This window comes from Lygodium microphyllum, chromosome 11 (assembly GCF_053477565.2).
Source record: "Lygodium microphyllum isolate KBCC chromosome 11, Lygodium_microphyllum_v1.1.10, whole genome shotgun sequence".
NCBI lineage: Eukaryota > Viridiplantae > Streptophyta > Polypodiopsida > Schizaeales > Lygodiaceae > Lygodium > Lygodium microphyllum.
Window position 1 is genome coordinate 156,349,623 of NC_141145.1, and position 13,312 is coordinate 156,362,934.

General features: G+C 43.6%; 2 pseudogenes; one reads left to right on the forward strand and one right to left on the reverse strand.

Moving 5' to 3' along the window:
• Window positions 1-3,213: 3,213 nt before the first annotated feature.
• LOC148029570 (uncharacterized) lies at window positions 3,214-7,921 on the reverse strand (annotated as a pseudogene).
• Window positions 7,922-9,549: 1,628 nt separating this feature from the next.
• LOC148029571 (uncharacterized) lies at window positions 9,550-10,054 on the forward strand (annotated as a pseudogene).
• The last annotated feature ends 3,258 nt before the right edge of the window (window positions 10,055-13,312 follow it).

Consider the following 13,312-nt stretch of genomic DNA (forward strand, 5'->3'; position numbering starts at 1 on the left):
GAGGTCAGCTCTACAACTTGGTGTGGAGACCTTCAAATTCCTTTCAGCATGGAGTTACGGAGCTAGCAACTTCTCTCTCGAGGTGGAATCAGGTTCTATAGTTCATCATGTCTACTATTCCTTATTACAAGTTACCTTTTAGGTGGAAATCTTGGATCTCAAGGATCCTTTTCATCTTCTCATAACCTCTCTTCACTCCCATTTCTTCATCCCTTTTTGGGCCTAAGAGGAAGCATTAAGAAACCACTTCTTCCATGTATCTACCTTAGTTAGGACTTCTCACTAATAGGCCCAAAAATGATTGGTGCCCTCTTTCTAGGCACTTTATCATTGGTAGGCACCCACTTAGTGGTGCACCACTCGAAATAGATAAGGTATATAAATAGGCTGCCTCTCCATTCATTCTACACATCTCTTCAGTCATTCTCCACCACTCTTCTTTTGTCATCAGACACCCTTTCCTTCTCTCTCCATCCCTTCACTACCCTCACACCCCTTCTAGCGAACATTACAATCTATGATTCGTGGATATCTTCCACCATCTTCTCCCTTTGCTTCATGCACCCTATTCCCATAATAGTAGGCCTTGTGTTTGGAGCATCTTCCACTTGGTGTCACAATCTCTCTAATTCACATTAGCACCCTTCTCCTTCAAGCTCCACCTTCACGTGCATTTTTCAGTTTGGAGGGCTTTCCCTTGCTTGGTATCATTATCCCCATCTTGGCTTAGCATTCTACACCTTGATGTCAACCTTCTGGCACTTGGCATTAGGTTTGCAACCTATGCCACTCGAGTTTTGCAATCAGGAGACTCTTTCACCTTTGTGTTTGCATCTCCTAGGATTTTGGTATCATCCTCCGTTTGGAGTTTTGTTGCCTTGCCCATCTCTTGGTGTTCAACGACTACGCTTCACTTCCTCGATAGTTAGTGATCATCTTCTTCCTCCTCTTGATGGCATCGAAGCACTACATTTAACCCCTCGATAGTCATCCTTCATCTTCAAGTTACTTTGATAGGCCATTTTCCAAAGGACTACATTTTTCTCCCTTTAGTGTGTAGATCCCTACAGGTGTTGCCACCTGATTTAGATAGGACAATGCAATCATCTTCTGAGCTTTGGATCTTTTCTTCACATAGCATCATTTAGTGCTTCATCATCTTGTTCTCTTGTGTTTGTGAGTTTCTCTTCTCGCCCATTGTTTGTCGTGCACTACAAACCCTACTATCTCCCTGCATCGTCACATATTTTAACAACACCTATGTACAATTAATTGGCATACTTACAACACCAGTAGATTAGTATAGTCACATATGCACTATTTGACCTAGTGGCTACTTTTCTTTATGTTATATCTTATCTATACTTTGTGTATATTGTATTGTGTATGCAAGAAGGAAGAAAACCCAGCAAAAAAAAAAATGGTATCTGTCTCTCTTCTTGTGTACTTGAGCAAGCTTGTTCTTACATGTATTGTGAGTGCTCGGCGCAATAGCTCAAGCAAGTCTCCCCACCACGTGATTCGTGATAGGATTTTGGTAGTGGACCAAGATGGTTCAACACAAATGTATAAATCCTCAAGTTAAAGATTTCTAGCGATGACCTCATTATGGTTCATGCTAATGCTCGATATTACCACTATTCAAGAGTTCCACCTAGAGCTTTGGTCAAGGATGTGTCTTCTTTACACAAACATCCACAGAAGGTGGGGGGACCATAGTGTGTATGTGACATGGCATTGTGATTTGTATGGCATGACTTTTTCTCTATGGAGATTGCCCTTGAGGTGCATTTCTTGAAAAGTAATTAGAGTCCTTACAAGAAATATGATGTTTTTTGGAACATAGATATGGAGTATGCATATTTTTAGCTACGTAGGTAGTTTATTACTCTTCAAAAGGTGTGCTCAACCTCTAGTATAGGAGATGACCAGGATTTCGTTTATGCTAGCCCTAGTGTGGGAAATGACCAAGATTTGGTTTGTGCTAGCCATGGAGTGTTAGAGTTGGAGGACAAGGTGTTTGCATTGGAGATGGGATGGCAACATACAAAGGTGGTTTGCCATTTGGTTGTTTCCACTCAATTGTTCAATGGATTCTTGGAAGTATTTGGTTTTTCATGTTACATGGATGGAGCTCTTGGGTCTACAATTGCTTGGACAAATGCAAGCAGTGGAGTTGCTTATCTGGGGTGATTGGGCACTTTTTATGATAATTTGGTATGGTAGATACAAATGGTGTCTGTGATGAGTACTGGAAAGCAAGGACACTTTTTGAGAGAAGGCAATGAGGAGTGATTCCAATATGATTTCCCATGGGCAACACTATTGTGTGGAAATATTCATGAGTCTAATTGCATGTTTGTGGATTTGGATGGGTTCAAGACAGCCAAGCAAAATTGCAATTCTAGCATCGTGTGCACTCATGTAGGTCATATGTATTGCTCGTTGGATAATGTGGCACATCCATTGTTAGTTTGCGGTTTTTAACAATATGACTATTTTTTGAAATGTATCGGCAAATGAAAACACATGACCTATTTAAGATGTGGTTGGGAAGCTCTATCCTAATTATCATGGCCATCAAAGACCAAATCATCAAGGTGGTGTCAGGTCATGGGTAGAAGAGACGATGGACCTAGTGATAACAAGGTCTTCTCCTAGCAAGCCATTGGTGAGGTTGCGACTGAAAGATGGTGTGAGCATGGTGGATGTGGGTTTGAGGAGCATGGACTTAGTGTTCATGGTTGTATGAGATCAAATGAGGACTAATCGTGATTGTCATGGATTGGACAGGGCATAATAACCACGACACATGTGTCAACAGGCTTGAAATGTGAAACCCCTTTCATTAACAGAACAAATTAGTATGTAGTCAGTGTATGTGCGAGTGATGGGTCATAAATCTTGTGAGCGTGTTCCATCGGTTCTTCTTAGCATTGTCTGGATCCCCTCTTCAGAATTTTGGCTTTCAAGTCCTGCAAGAGCGTATGTTGTCTTTGTTCTGTTGCTAATTTATGCTGTGGATTTGGCAGGTCATGGAGCTTGGAAGGAATTGTAGACAACTACTGTACTGAACAGAAAGAAAGGAGAGAGAGTACGCCACAGAGACACGAGACAGGTGCGAACAGTTGTTGTTGTTTTTCTATTAATACGTGTGTGTTCTTATACAAGAGTGGCTCGCAACCATCGTGACGGTTAGTATACCGATTCAGATTATTGTGGTTCTTGATTTTTTATTATTACATAGTTAATGGATTGATGTATTTAGTTTATCGCCAACACCCCCCCATAAACAAATATATCAGCAATCTGGAAACTCCATTCCGATTATCTGTGCACACTTGAAATGTTGCACAGAGCTCAGGCTTTTTGTAAACACATCTGCAGCATTTTCTTTAGAAGGCTTGTAGAGTAGTGCTATCTTTCTGGCTTCAACCTGTTCTCGTACAAAATGGTTAGCAATATCAATATGCTTAAGTTTATCTGATTGTCTAGCCTTCCGTGACGACTCTATGGCAGACATAGAATCTGAATATATCACAATAGGAACATGCACATGAAACCCAAGTTCAGTTAGGAAATTATTAATCCATAAAGCTTCTTTTGTAGCTTCAGATGCTGCTTTATACTCTGACTCGGTACTTGAAAGAGAGATAGTAGCTTGACGTTTACTCTTCCAAGATATGGCGCCTCCTGAAAGAGTGAAGGCAAAACCACCAATTGAATGCCTTGATCTTCGATCTGTGGCCCAATCTGCATCTGTATAACCAATAACTTGAAGGCCACCAATTATATTTTCTCTTCGAAAGGTTATGCCATAATTACGTGTGGTATTTATGTATTCAAGCAGACGGGTAGCTAGCACTAGATGCTCATGTCGTGGAGAATGCATATACCGTGAAAGCATACCAGAGGCAAAAGCTAGATCAGGACGAGTGCATGAAACTAAGTAGCGAACACTTCCAAGGATGCTTCTATATAGTTTAGCAAGAGGATCATGTTGCCATAGTGTTGTGTCAGTGTCAAATAGTGTGTGTTTTTCTTGTCTTAGCAATGGTAATGGTGCCCAACATTGCTTATTCACATTAGTATTAAACTTCTTTACAACCCCTTCTGCGAATTTTGCTTGAGTGAGATGTAGAGTGTGTGTTGGGCGATGTCTAAAGACTTGCATGCCTAAAATATAACTAATTTCCCCCCCATCACTCATGCGAAATGTAGTAGTAAGTTCAGATTTTATTTGCTGTAGGAGTGAGGTAGATGTTGCCAGCAAGAAAATGTCATCCACATAGAGAGCCAAAATGACGAAATGGGGTCCACGACGACGAATGTAGACGGAAACATCACTTTGGAGCCGCCGAAAATGAATGGACTGCATAAAGGAGTGAAAGCGAGCGTTCCACTGTCGAGGAGATTGCTTGAGTCCATACAAGGACCGTAAGAGGAGGCAAACATAGTCAAGATGATCAGCATTGACAAAGTATGGAGGTTGAACCATGTATATCTCTTCCTCAAGTTCACCATTAAGAAAGGCGGTTTCAACATCCATCTGGTGCATTTCCAAGTCATATTGGACTCCAATAGCCAAGAATACTCGCAATGATGCAAGTCGAAGTGTGGGAGAGAAGGTCTCAAAGTAATCTATGCCAGGTTCTTGAGAGAAGCCCCGAGCAACAAGTCGCGCTTTATAATGCTCAATAGAACCATCAGGACGATATTTACGTCGAAGGAGCCATTTGCATGTGATGGGTTTGCGATGTGCGGGAAGAGGAACAAGAACCCAAGTGTTATTATGAGTGAGAGATGCCATTTCAGCCTCCATCGCAGCACGCCAGAGATGAGCATCAGATGATCCAAGGGCATCAGTAACACTAATAGCGCCATCAAGGAGGGAAGGATAATGGCCAGAGGATTGTGCCGTTGCAACATTTAAGTGGCCAATTATATCAGCGATACTTCGAGTCTTGGCTGGAGGAGACTCGGCTGAGGTAGAAGATGAGTTGGAGTTTGGGATTGCATGAGTTGCAGGAAGGGATAAATTCGTAGAAGAGGGACGAGATAGAGGGTTGGATGAGTGTTTTGTAGATTGATGACGAGAACCTTCGCGAGCCGGATTTGGAACTCGGGAGGAGCTGGGCTGATGTGAAGGTTGAAACACCGGGCTCTCATATTGAAGACGAGTAAAAGGATGACGAGGAACTCTCGTCATAGTGGTATGTGTGTCTCGGTTAGAGGTAGGAACCACAGAAGCAGTATGATTTGAATGTGATATTTGATGGGTAGGAGAGGTGAGTTGAGTAGGTGTTTGGAGACTTGCTTCAGGAGACAAGAGAACATGAGAAGTCACCTCTCTTGGAGTTGGTGTAGCAGGTGGAGGACTTAAGGGAAGGACTATGGGAGGAGGAGGAAGGGGAGGAGGTGGAGGTGGAGGGTAAACAAGTACACTGTGTCCAGGTGTGGAGGACATCTCAAGAACTCCTGATGAAGGGCTAGGTTCCTTAGCAAGATTAGGAGTAGGAATGCTTGGTTCGGGAGTAGTATTGCAATGTAAGGGCTCAAGAGAGGAGGGTGTCACGATCAGCAAATGTTCCTGAAAGAGTAGATCTCGGCTAAAGGAGAAGGTGTGAGTTGTAGGATGATAAATCCGGTACCCTTTAATCCCAAATCGATCACCATAGCCAACGAAGATGCCTCGCTCAGCATGAGAAGAAAGCTTATGACGCTTGTCAGCTGGAATGAGAGTATAGCACGGGGAGCCAAAGATGCGTAGATGAGAGATATCTGGTTTCTCTCCAGCCCATAATTCAAAGGGAGTGATGTTTGGAAGAGTACGATTAGGAAGCCGATTTTGGACGTAGCAGGCTGTAGCAGCAGCTTCTTCCCAAAAGGATTGGGAGACACCAGCAGTTTGGAGCATAGCACGCACAGCATTCAACAAGGTGCGATTCTTTCTTTCAGCCACCCCATTTTGTTGTGGGGAATAGGGAACTGTAAGCTGGTGGAAAATGCCCTCTTGAGCACAGTATGCTTTAAAAGCATTCGAGACATATTCACCGCCATTATCTGTGCGAAGACTTCAAAGGGGCTTGTTTAGTTGCCGCTCCATAAAGGGCTTGTAATGCTGGAAATGAGCAAGTACCTCAGATTTCTGCTTGATGAAGTACAACACCGTGTACTTGGACCAGTCATCAATAAAAGTGAGCATATAAGAGGAGCCAGTCAGAGAGGTGTTAGGCATAGGTCCACATAGATCGGAGTGGACTAGTTCCAAGAGATCTTTAGTCTTACTCTTGGATTTTGGGAACTTGGACCTTGTCATCTTGCCAAAGATACATGCTTCGCATAAGGAAATGCGGCTCAAATTAGGTGTAAACCCTGTAACCATCCTATGAGTTTGGATAGTACACATCGCTTGGACATGGGGATGTCCCAAGCGGTAATGCCATAGTAAGGTCTCATCATCATGAGAACCATGAGTAGCATAAAGCTCCATGCATGGATGTATGACCTCAAGTCCCAGAGGATATAACTTGCCTTGTTTGGGGCAGATTAGGTGTGTAGGAACACCAGAACTAGAAGGTGTTTTTATGACACAATAATTATATTGGAATTCCACACTAGTGCCATGGCTAGTTAGCTCATTAACTGAGAGAAGATTTTTTGTTAAGCCGGGAACATAATGGACATCGGGAATCACAGTAGTGGTGCCTGTAGGTAGCCGCAAGTGGAGGGAGCCGATTCCAGCAGCGCTATAGAGAGCATCATCACCAAGGCGGACTTCAAATGAAGAGGACACGGGCTGATAATCATGCAACCATGAGTGGGTTCCCGTCATATGATGCGTAGCACCAGTGTCAAGATACCAAACATCAGCATTAGGGGCAGAGGTAGCAATAGCAGCATACAAGTGCATTGTAGTCACATCATCACTCAAGTCATCAATAGCATAAGCTAGGTTTGCATTCATACGGTTGGAAGGATTGCGAAGTTGGCGCCTCTTAGTGCGGCATTGGCGCTCTGTGTGACCTCTACGATGACAAAAGGTACATGTGGGAACAGTGGGAGTAGAGGGTTGAAGCCTCATATTGTTCCGAAAGCGAGGAGTGTAAGGGGTTTGCATGAAGGGTGGTCGGGATTGTCTAGAGAAGGTTTGTCTTGGATTCAAACCAGGCTGGGAAAGCAATTGGGATTGGCGTGATGGCAATTGTCTAGGGCGGAAACGAGAGTATGGACGAGAACCTCCGGCAAGCATAGCTAGGGGAGTGGTGGAAGAGGTGTTGGAAGGTGTTGAGAGTGTATTGGTACGCCGATTTCGAATTTGATCTTCTTGTCTTATATTAGCCAGCAGAGTTGTTAGCTTCAAATTAGGTGTATTAGAATGTTGAGAAACGAAAGACTGCCATGAATCAGGTAGAGCATTTAGCAGCACATTTACTTGAACCTCCTCAGGGAGGGTGAGACCCGCAATCAAAAGATTATCATTCGCAGCTTGCCATGCTTCAAGGAATGCCTCGGTTGTTGCATATGACGCCATTTGAATCTCATTCAGTTGCTTATGAAGGAGGACACGAGAGACAACATTAGTTTGCTGGTACTGTGTCTTCAAGAATGTCCACATCGCTTCAGCGGTTTCAAGCGTCCGAACTAATTGGAGTTGGCGGTCTCCAAGATGTAGAATAATTTCTGTTCGGGCTTCGAGGTCTTTCTTCTTCCAGGCTGCAATTTCATCCGCAGTAGGTGGTGCGGCACCAGCAGCAACAGGTTGTTGTGCAGGGTCAGGTTCAGCACCATTTGTCACGCCCCAGTTTCCAGCCTTTTCCAGGACCATCTTTATTCTCAGGCTCTAGGGAAGATAATTCGAGCCCTGAAGCTTTTCGATCTGGTAGAATTTGGACACGGCAGACGAAGTCGCTGCAGCCATCGGTTCTTGATAAGTCCGGATCAAACCAAGAATCAGAGCCTGCAGGGAGAAGCGTGAGAGCGCTAGGAAGCCAAAGGGTTAGTAGTCGTCAGCGATTGATACCATGTAGACAACTACTGTACTGAACAGAAAGAAAGGAGAGAGAGTACGCCACAGAGACACGAGACAGGTGCGAACAGTTGTTGTTGTTTTTCTATTAATACGTGTGTGTTCTTATACAAGAGTGGCTCGCAACCATCGTGACGGTTAGTATACCGATTCAGATTATTGTGGTTCTTGATTTTTTATTATTACATAGTTAATGGATTGATGTATTTAGTTTATCGCCAACAGGAATAACCTGTCTTTGGCCGACTCAGGAACTACGACTACTCGCTTCAACGAATTCGTGCGTTCTCCTGCATCAATTGCAGTGAGGGAGACGGCTGACTCTCGGTCCCAGCCCTTGGATGATGCGAGCCAAGCAGCAGGAAGTTCATGTCAATCAGGAAGTTCGTGTCAAACTCTTCTTGAACTCAGGTAACTGAAACAAGATATGAATGGTATCTGCAACCCACTTATACGTATTGCATGTAGGTCTGGGCAGAAACCAAATAGTACCTAACAGAATGCTGGAAAAGCAGGTTAAACTCGTATTGTTGTAACAAGGAAGAAGAGCATCAGGGTGAGAGAACTACGGTGTCATCGAGTGACGATGAAGACCCGGCCTCTTCTGACGTCTTTGACAACACAAGCTAGCAAATGCATGGACTCCATTACACTCGGAAGTGAAGGGGTTTCTAGTGAAGCCCAGGACAATGCTTGTTATCCTTCACAAGTAACCGGTTGTCTGTCATGTTTAGCCTCTGGTGGTCGCAAGAGCTTCGAATGGCCCTCATCCCATTTGTAGATACGAATATAGTGCAGATACAATATTGTCGTCACTTCAGGAACGTCCGAGGTTGTGAGTTGCAATAGATGCCAAATGGTTCTGCGTTATTCTCTCGAAGGTGGCAATTAGATCTTCGTGTGGATGTTTGCACGCAAGTCTAGCATTGCAGCCATCATTAAGTAGTACCACTGGAATGGAACCCTAGTTATTGATTGAAATAGAGTTTTGTGAGTTCTGTATCCAAGTCAGTTATCGATATACATGCCTTCATGTAATCTTCTTTGTTTACGGCTCATTTCCATTTCTTATTATTCAAGGCTTATAAAATTGCTTACGAGACGAACGTAGCGAAGATTTAAGTTTAGAACATACAAATTATTGAAATAGACGCTCTAATTGATGAAATTAAGACTAACACAAGCAATTGACGCGATTCAATTAATCGTGTGTATCATGATTAAATTAATTATTTATGTGAAACATCAAGCGGCAACCAAACAGGCGCCGTATCATTATGTACAAATATACAGTTTGATAATAAACAAAGTCAGTTCGTGCCTCTGTGTGTATTCTCGTCAGAGAGAGCCTGCGTTTGATTCACTACATGGTATCAATAACCAGGTTGTGAAATCCACACAAGCATCGCGTGGTCGGACTGCTCCCGTGCTTGATCACCATGGCGCAAGCGTCGACATCAACGCGAACTTATAAAATCGACAAACTCAGCAACATGAATTATCACCCATGGCGCATGACGATGGACATCATCCTACAAAAACAGGAGCTCCTCGATATTGTCGATGGAAGTACACCTTGTCCTGATCGGACAGATCCCCAATTGACTAATGATGTTAAATTGTGGGAGGAGCGCGACTTGACCGCGCGTTCTTGAACTTTTACTTCATATGGATGATGCCCAAAAACAGTCAGTTCGCTTGCAAACCACCGCAAATTCCATTTGGACCCAACTTCGTGATACCTATGAACCAAAATCCGTTGGTAGTCAGGTACACAATCTTAAAACACTCCTTAATCTAACTATGCAAGAAGATCAACAAGTAGAAAAATTTTTACAATCTTGGCGTTTAAAAATGGATGATGTCCTACTTTCGGGGTTGGATCTTCCACCCCGTGTTCAGGCCATCCTTCTTCTTGCTGCTCTCCCACCTTCCTGGCAATCTTTTACATCTACTCAATTTGCCCAAACTACTATAACTGTACCAACCCTAATTCCACTGATTTTACAAGAAAATTCCATGTGACAAGCAAATCAACACGCACAACCCTCTTCTACATTAGCTATGTACGTACAAACTAAAGGGAAATTTCAAAAAAATCCCCACAAAAGTTTTTCACGTCAGCACTACCCTTCACGCAAAAATTTTAGACCACGAGGGTCCAAACCCAATTTCAGTATAACTACACCCTATTGTCGAATTTGCAATAGGACAGGTCATTCCTCCAAAGACTGTTGGCGTCGTTCTAAACGTCGCCCCAATGGGCATAAGGCACAAGCACATTGTGCCTCTGCATCTGATTCATCTAGTCATGAATCAGATGAATAATATTCTCCAAGCGAATCTCCATCAGATTGCTCCGATGGTAATGATGCTTTACTTGCTTTGATGGCCTTAAGAGATGTTCCCCCCCATCTCACCGCATACATGGATTCTCGATACGGGGGCTACCTACCATCTCACTACAAATAAAGAATACTTAAGAGGCTATAAAGAACTCAATAAACCACGAGATGTAAGGTTTGGAAACAATAATTCCCTTACCGCTGTTGGCATGGGTGATGCCAACATTGAATTAACCGATGGCAAAGTAATTCTCATTAGGGAAGTTTACTATGTTCCTAACCTCGCTAAGAACCTTCTCTCCATTAGTAAACTTACTAGCGAAGATACTTATTTAGAATTTCATCACACTCATTGTGTGATTAATCATAAACTTCCAAATGGCACCTTGTATTCGGTTCCTTGTTGTGGGAGCTTTCACTCAACCGCCAAGACCCACGGACCGCTTATTGTTTCAAGCGTTCCAAGCTGAGCACTAATAGCTACCTCTCACATAACCGACGCGCCAACCATATCTACGGGTGTAGTGAGATTACCTCCATGCCGTTCGAGTTATCTCCTCTCTCGCGCACTCCGGTAGCTCCACGATCCAAGTGCAAGCTTCAAGCAAGCTCCATCCTCAAGCTCCACGCTCCAAGCTCCATTGCCGCGAGCAAGAGAAGAGAAGAGAAGAGAAGAGAAGAAGAGAGGAGAAGATGGAGAGCTTCTCCTCCTCGGTCCCTCACCCTCACACACTCACTCCCTCACACTCTCACACTCCCTCTCTCAAGCACAAGCTCAAGCAAGCAAGAAGAAGAAGAAGAAGAAGAAGAGGAGAGCTACTTTTGGCCACACACAAGAATGAGCTTCTCATTCACTTTTCAACTTTATATACAAAACCTTAAATCCCTTTTGGACGGTCATCCCCTTTTCCCCTTTTTACATGGCCGGCCGTAGCCTAGGCCCTTTTTCCCATTGTCCTTCTAACTTCCTAGCTTCCTTTCCACCACCCGTCTACATTTACAAATTGCACGGGTGAGAGCCCGGCGCTCTTTTACAAGATTTCAGGATGCACCTTTTTATTTTAAAATGCACCTTTCCCCTTTTGCATTTACTTTGGACTTTTAAGGTTGCCCTTGCGCTTTTAGCATTTTCTCCTATTCTTTCTTCAATCAGGCTACCTTTTTTCTGCCTTTACCCTGTGTCTTTTTTATTTCCTTTTGCTTCTTCGTGTTGGGGTTAACATTACCCCCTCCTAGACGAGTGCCAGTCCCATGGCACTCACCGTCGTAGGTAGCAGGTTGTAGCATGCATCAAAGACGTGGGTAACAAGGACGCCTGTGTTTTACATGGAGGAGTGTTGGTGGTGGTGTGAAAGAAGGTCCTAGGGGCCTGTTGGTGGCCAAGGTGGCTGGTGGAAGGGTTGTTGGAGTTGGTGGTAGGGCTGTTCTGTGTTGGGGATTGCATTGATGGTCAACATAAGTGTAGGTTTGTTGGGGATTCTGCACATGATGATTCTTTGCGGGCTTGTCGGATAGTAAGGGATAAGCATTTGGAGTTGGGTGTCGGTAAAGAGCGATTGAAATTTCGTTGGAGGCTTCAATACATGCAATTTGAAAACCTCTCGTGTGGTCTCTCCCTAAGGGGTAGTGCTAGTCTTCTTATCGTGCACAAGACATATTTGATTAGTTTGGGAGACAGGTTGAACTCTAAGCAAGCTGAGAGTATTGTCCTGCACTTGAGAACCCAAACTGTGTCTATACTTCGGTGCAGATATTATGTAAGTGCTCGTGCATACTTAGATATTACGTAGTTAGAAGACCGTGGGCTAGTTTCTCGTAACAATGTGTGGATGAAGCAAAGTTGTCCATGTTGAGAAGAAGTACAGGTGAAGGTATATGAGACATCCTTTGCATTGTGACTGTACGACGGAGCATAATTGAATATAGGGACACTGCACTTTCGGTAGAGCTGGAGGCTATTGGACTTGCTTGATGAGGACGGTATACTTTTCATGGCCAATCGTACGGTACTTACCACCACTGATTGCAATGGTACTAAGGCAGAGTGCAAGAGAGAATTGTACAAGTGGGTCAGGGTGACAGGTCTAACCATAGGCGAGACAAGCTCCCTAGGTATGTCCTGCCCTTGATGTGCCCTGAACAATTATGGATGATACTAAATGGCTAGGGGACTAGGGACGGAGCACCTAATTTGAGGACCCCTACGTGCTATGCTGTGATCGTGGGTGCTTCTTATCTTTTCGTTCGTTTCTTCTCTTCTTTTTTTTCTTTTTCTTTTTTTTTCTTTCTTTCTTTCGTTGTGTTCTCTTTGTTTTTTTTCTTTTTGTTTTGTTTTTTTTTCTATTTTTCTAATTTTTTTCTCTTTTTTTGGGACTTGCCTGAGTACAACCATTACAATATGTTGAGGCTATCATCCTTTCAATGGGTTGGAAAATGTCAAGCTTCGAAGGCTCAGGAAATGGATATTACAGTGATGATTGTACCCTAGCCTCGTTGTTAGAGAAGCAGTTGTTGAGATGGGGAGATACACTTGAGATATTGCAAACCTCCTTGCGACACACACGATGTTGGTACAATTGAGGTAACGACTGCCGTGAGCCAACTATAGAGCTTGACCCAGAAAGAGAGCGTAGCCCATGAATATGCTTTGGGCCATGCGATGTGGGTGGTCAGCAAGGATGATTTTTGCTCTCGACAGCATGGCTTTGTCACGACTCTTTGTGGGGTCAATGGTCTTGCGGTGATTGGGCATTGAACACTTTCACACAAGAACCTGTATTATCCTGCATCCACTTGTCACTTCGTGAGAGTATATGCTCGCTTGTGTTAAGTACATCAAACAAATGCAATCATGTTAAGACATAATTTTTTAGAATTCTATGATGTCTATTGGGATGCCTATTTCATTGCTTGTTAAGGTCGCGTACAGTAACGAGAG